The following is a 6016-nucleotide window of genomic DNA, read 5'->3' as shown; positions in this document are numbered from 1 at the left end:
GGTAGAACAAAATAGGCTGGAACACAAACATGGGCACTAGGAAATAATCAGCCAGGAATGATTTCGGTGTGAAGTAGAGCCACAATATATATTTCTCATCCCTAAGTGCACTTTAGGGCACTGTCAGAGAAATGCTGTGCTCTGGCTGAGCACAAGCATCAGAACAGTCCTGTGGTGCCAGGGAGATCTGAGGATAAATGACAGTAGCTTGAGCAGAGCTGAAGATGACAGCCAGGTAGACAGAGCAATAGCATTGCTGAGGACATGAAGAGGGGTACAAGTAGCTTTCTGCACAAAGGGAACAGACACTCAGCATCCTTCAGCCAGAACAGGAATACTCACACTCTGACATCTACCAGGATATAAATAATCCTAATGAAGTGGCTGCTGCATTGATAGACTGGAGGCTGTCAGCCTTTAAGTGGTGTGAGCTCTCTGTGAGAGCCAGCATGGGTGGGCAGTGCCTGTGGGGAGCAAGAGAGGACAGAGCTGGTATTCAGGCTCTCAAATTAATTAACCTAAAAAAACCCTGCAATCTAATGGAGCAGTGCTGAATTCTTTCCTGTGAGGCCTTTTAGTTTCTCTGTTTATTCTTTAGCTGCATTTCAAACCTTGCACTGCAATAATGGGGCATGGAAAGGGCATTTGTTCAGGTAGGTTTGTTCTTTTATTAGTTACTTTTTGGTTTTAAAAGGAAAAAGTACTATAGAATCAAAAGATTCAAGTTCAGGTTTAACCACAAATACAGAGCAGTTAAAAGCAGAAATGCAATTAACAATTCCAGAATGCAGAGAGCTGATATGGAACAAGGGTAGAAATCAGCAACTGGTGTGGAAGGAAAACATCAACGTTTCTGCAGCAGCTATGCCAGCAGAAAGCCCACAACAGTTTTAGAATGCCATATGCCTGTTTTTTTTTTTCTTTCTCCTTTCATATACCAACAGTTTACTCCTTTTTGTTTTCTTTCCCTTGCTTTTCCCTTACTCTTCCTTTCCTTACCGTTTCACTGCCATAACTAGAATTCACATGAGAGTGATTTTACTTTGTACAGAAGTATTAAGGACAGCAATTTCTTCTCATTGCCTCCTTTTTCCCCTCCTCCCCCTCAAGATTTGCTTTAATGACTTGTCCTAATTAAGTTTGAAAAAATTCTTTATTATGTTCCCAGATTTTCTGTGGTATGATCACTTAAACCTGTAAATTATAATTGCAGATTTGGTACCCATGCAGACTGATTATTATAATTAGTACCTGCTACCTCCCTTTTAGCTTTCATTATATCTTTGCACTCAAGGAAGCTAAGACAGTTACATTTTAGGAATAAACAGGATACAAAAAATAATATGTTTGCCTTTCAAGTGTTTATTGCTTTCATATAATACCATTAACTATTAAAAAGAGAACCTGCTGAGTACTATCTGGGTATGGTAAGAATTAGACCACAGTTTGAAATTAAAAAATACTTCTGAGCACATTACAAATGGACCAAAAATCAAGCCAATGTTTGTGGGGTCAAAATGAGCTATGTTACCTGAAAACTTGATTAAATATATTTTCAAAAACAGCTCTGCCTTGCTGTTGCATTGATAAATCCAGTGCTTTTCACTGAAAAGATGAGTGATGGATGGTACAGGCCTTCTTTCAGTAACATAGCTTCCTTGAAGTCTTCCATGTAATGAAGAGAACTGTACGAGATCTGAGTTAAAGAACTTGTAGGAATACCCTGCAAAGCAGAAAAAAAAATCAATACAAATTGATCTGAGTTTGGTCTAGCAAGGAAAGGATAAAAAGAAAAGTGAAACAAGGCTCTGAAACAGTGAAAATAGACTGGTTGACAAACACCATTAAAATTGCCACTCTTTTTCATAAAAATCATGCTCTTGTAAAAAGTGTTGGACATGAAAAATTAATCAAGTAATCTTCACAGAATTTGGCTAAAGATTTAATTGGTGAAAATTTAAGATTTTTTCCTTTCATTCACTCTGAACTTGGGTAAAAGGGTAGAAGAAAAGTTATTGAATTAGAAAATTATTTTAAGCTGTGATATTTTTAATTACCAGCACATCACTGATGATGGGTAAAAATAGGAGCCCATTTTCATCTGCTATAAATGGCAGAAATCAATACAAATTGACATTATTCTCTTGCCATCTAATAGTATGTAAAACCAAGACACGAAGATTTAATTTATAACTTTTTTTGGCTTTGTCTTTGATTGCTTGTTGTACCTCTTGTGCACTACCATTTCATTCACAACAGCACTTAGATCCCACCTTAAAGGTTTTAAAATGTTACTGACTTTGTATCTGTATCTTCATTAACCTATCTGATTTAACTCCAAACTTTTATCAAACCTAGCCTGACAATTTTGCCCTGCATTCTTATTTCTGAAGGTGTTTTACATTTCTGTCTGTATTCAGTCTTAGGAGATGCAGATTTGCCAGTGGAATGGAGAGCAGCAAAGGCCTTCTATTGCCCTTGCCAACACATTGTTTCCAGCATCAAGTTTCTATTATTTAGTTCTGTGCAGATTTGATTCAGATGTGGTTTTTCTTCCTCAGAATGGGAGAATCATAGAATCATTTATGTTGGAAAACAACACTAAGATCATCAAGTCCAACTGTTAATCAAGAATTACCACTGAACCCTGTCCCTAAGAACAATGCCTTCTATCTTTTAAATAACTCCAGGGATGGTGACTCCACCATCTCCCTGGGCAGCCTGTTTCATTTTAATAAAATTAAAATGCAATACATAAAATTCATAAAATGATAAAAGAAAATAAGTGAGAACTACACTACTACTACTACGTAGTACCAATATGTACTGTTTCTATAAAAGAGAGATATAAATAAAATGTAGAAATGTACATTTCAGCTACTGCTATTGAGCAAACCATTTAATCCTACTGGTGAAATAGTTCTTGGTACCAGCACTAACTCTGCCCTGTGGCTGTTTTATGTGGTGCATTCACAGGCTAGTGCAGCTTTCCCAGTGCAATGATAACAGAGACATTCTGCAACTCATCCAGCAGAGCTCAGCAAAGCAGTACTGTGCTCTCCCTTCCACATTTCCTTTTCTGTGCAGCTATTCTCCCTTCCTAGGGAGCTTGGAAGGAATCTACCTGCTTCTCCTACCGTTCCTCTCTTGGTTTCCTCATTCCTCCTTGCCCTGATGCCTGTCAGCTATCGCATCATTCTCTATCCAGCTGTTTTTCAGCCCTCCTCTCCCCTTTCACCCAGTCTAGTTTACAAGCTCTGTGGGATGTGGAAGTTCAAGGTTTGCACAAAGCATTGCACTTATGATTGTTGCAAGCCTATTGCTTATAATGCAGGCAGTCTTCTTAAGCTATTTGCAAATTCAAAATTCACTGTGCTGTTGCATATTCACAAACCTTCAGCTAAAAAGCATTCCTGACTGTTGTTGTAAACATCAATTCACACCAGGGACATAAGAAACCACCTCCAGGAAAGAAATTGTTTCCACTGGTGATCATGCTACTTTAAAAGGACAGAGACCCTGTTCCATCACAGAATATGGACATACTATGGACACATTGTCTAGATTAACTTCAAACTGTGATAGCATAGACTGTGTCAAGTTTTCACAATAGGTAATGTGCTAAAAAAATAAGAATCAGAGTGAGGAGTGAAATCTGCTGAAAGATTTATTTTAGCTGTTTTTCCCTAAGGAGCAGCCATGTCCTGCAATGCTGTGGAGGGAGCTCTCCTACAACAACTGGCACAGAGTGGAAAGTTCCCTTTGCAACCCAGGGAGGGCCACTGCTGGGACCAGATGAAAGAGAAGCAATGACAGCCTGGAGAGGTGGGAGGGGAAAAGTCCAACCGCCAGGGAAGAAGGAGACACAGGGCTAGCAGGTCCCCACAAGTGAACCACAGAGCCATACCAGCCCTTGCTGGAAATGGGTGGCCATCCCAGTCCAGATGAGAGCATTCAGAATGGATTTACACTCTAAGAAGGGCCATGTTATTTAAAATTAATTAAAATACTAAGTAATGAAGCTGGGCTTGTGCTAATAAATGGTAAAAAGTGGCTGAGGAAGGCCTGATATCCACTTGTCTACAGTACAGTTGCCTTCAGAAAGAACTAGGCTGCTAGGTCATGGAGCTTGGTTTACTGATTGTATTGATGCTGACTTACTCAACTAATTAAAATCCTCATTAGTGAACTTAACTGAAAATCTGCTATTTCCAGGTCAGGCTTCTGTCTGCATTCATTTGTCTGATCCTGGGGTTAAAGCACATGGACTCAATAGCAGAAAATAGCTCTTCCCAGCTACTTCACTCTCTTCTGGTGTGTCCTTGACACTTCATCTATTTGATTTTCTTTGCCAGGTTGTAAATGTGAAGGCAAGAACTTCCCACTTGTCAGACACACAGAAGCTAATTTCTTAGTCTTTGAAAAATAAAGTGTCTGATAAAAAGGTGTCAGTTGTATTTATTTAGTCACTGACATTAGTCTGAGCAGTGTGTAAACATAAAGAGGGTGACTGGCTAAGTCCCCTGAAGACTTTGTGTTGCAGCAGACCTTAAGCTGTTTACACACAAGTTGCAATAGCATTCTGAAAACCCGTGACTGAGATACCCAGCAGTAATATTGTTGTGTGCAGGCAGTACAGACTAGCTTGGTTAAACAGGGAGAGTGAAGGATTTGCACACAGAGGTGTGCAAGATGAACACTGTTGAAAGTCAAGTACTGAGTCATCAGCTTCCCCAAAGCACATTGATGAAATAAGTTTTCCATGGCTTGCCATGTCTTTAAAGGTGCGAACAGACCTCTGTTCTTCAGGTAATCAGTTCACAGTACGGTGTGGCTGCAGTGCACTTCAAGACTTCTGCCTTTAAACAGATTATTCTGAGCCAGTATAGTAAATACAACTGCCAAGATTCATGCTGATTGAAATAAATGAATGTCTGTTAAAGCTGAATGTAGCTACATAAAACAGAAATGGTACACTTGAGTTTATGCCCTCTACCTCCTCCTCATTCTCTCATGAACAAAGATTAAACTGCATCTAAGAACGTTTGAAAAATTTGTGTCTGTGGTGGAAATCTCACCCTGTTATCTTGTCACCAAGGATGTTTTGCAGTTTGTTTCACCTATATTTGAATGTGTAGTCTACAGCTGCAAACACAAAAAACAAAATAGTGAAGAAATCTTTCCTTATTTTTTAAATACTCTATGTTTATAATGGGCAAAATCCCGTTAAACCTTGCTGATTAATATTTCATTTTCTACTTTAGAATTATTATTTATTATTAATTAATAATGGCAAAATACTAGTGTAAATTGCATTTCTCTGGAAAATAAATTTTTACCAGTTGTTTTACTGGAGAATTGCATAGTATTCTCAGCTAATAACAAAATTACATGCGTTCTGTTGTTTTCTAAACATGGGGAAAAAAAGCTCTTTTCCAGATGACAAATCCTAATACTTAATAAACTTATAAGGGGTCATCTGGAATGAAACCATTTTTCTGCATCCCATGTAGGATATAATGACCCAGACATATTCTGAAAAATGATTTCATATTCTGAATGATGATTTCATAGACCAAAGAGAAATATCACTCAGGGAGGTGATGGCTTTTGAGCACAGTGGTGACTGGGGGAAAGCGTGAGAGGACCCTCAAAGGTGTCCCCTGGGGGGGAGAGCCTCTGCAGGTATGTTCTTGGGGGCTGCTGCTCTTCAGACATTTTGTCTTCCATAAAAGACTAAGAATTTATCTCACATTATACTTTGTATTGAACATACACCATTACAAATGGCTTTCCATAATATATGTCTTTACTGGGAAAGGATGAAACAATTCTGGTAGAGCCAGCTGGAAGGTATAGAAAACACTGTGGGAAGTTTTGACATGAAAGAAGACAAATTTAAAACAAAAGGTTTCTGCTCAATATTTTACAATCAGACTATGAAGTACAGGTCACAAGAGCCTTTATTCTTAAATTAGTATCCTCTAAATGCTGAAAACACCAGCATATGATGCCA

General features: G+C 38.5%; 1 long non-coding RNA gene across 2 annotated transcripts in view; it reads right to left on the bottom strand.

The window, feature by feature from the left end:
- Positions 1-6016, bottom strand: part of LOC139587372 (uncharacterized) — a 36327-nt gene that overhangs the window by 10951 nt on the left and 19360 nt on the right. The window contains exons 3-4 of one of the 2 annotated variants that reach the window (XR_011678376.1): positions 5079-5145; positions 1532-1723 (exon numbers count right to left, since the gene is read on the bottom strand). This is a non-coding gene — a long non-coding RNA (uncharacterized lncRNA). Of the gene's footprint in view, positions 1-928; positions 1724-5078; positions 5146-6016 lie in introns of those variants that run through there. The other variant, XR_011678377.1, reaches the window with a different exon arrangement.

Source organism: Agelaius tricolor, unplaced genomic scaffold (genome assembly GCF_023055355.1).
Source record: "Agelaius tricolor isolate 1412-34295 unplaced genomic scaffold, bAgeTri1.0.p SCAF_2, whole genome shotgun sequence".
Classification (NCBI taxonomy): domain Eukaryota; kingdom Metazoa; phylum Chordata; class Aves; order Passeriformes; family Icteridae; genus Agelaius; species Agelaius tricolor.
The sequence above is the reverse complement of the archived record's forward strand: the minus strand, read 5'-3'. Positions and strand labels throughout refer to the sequence as shown.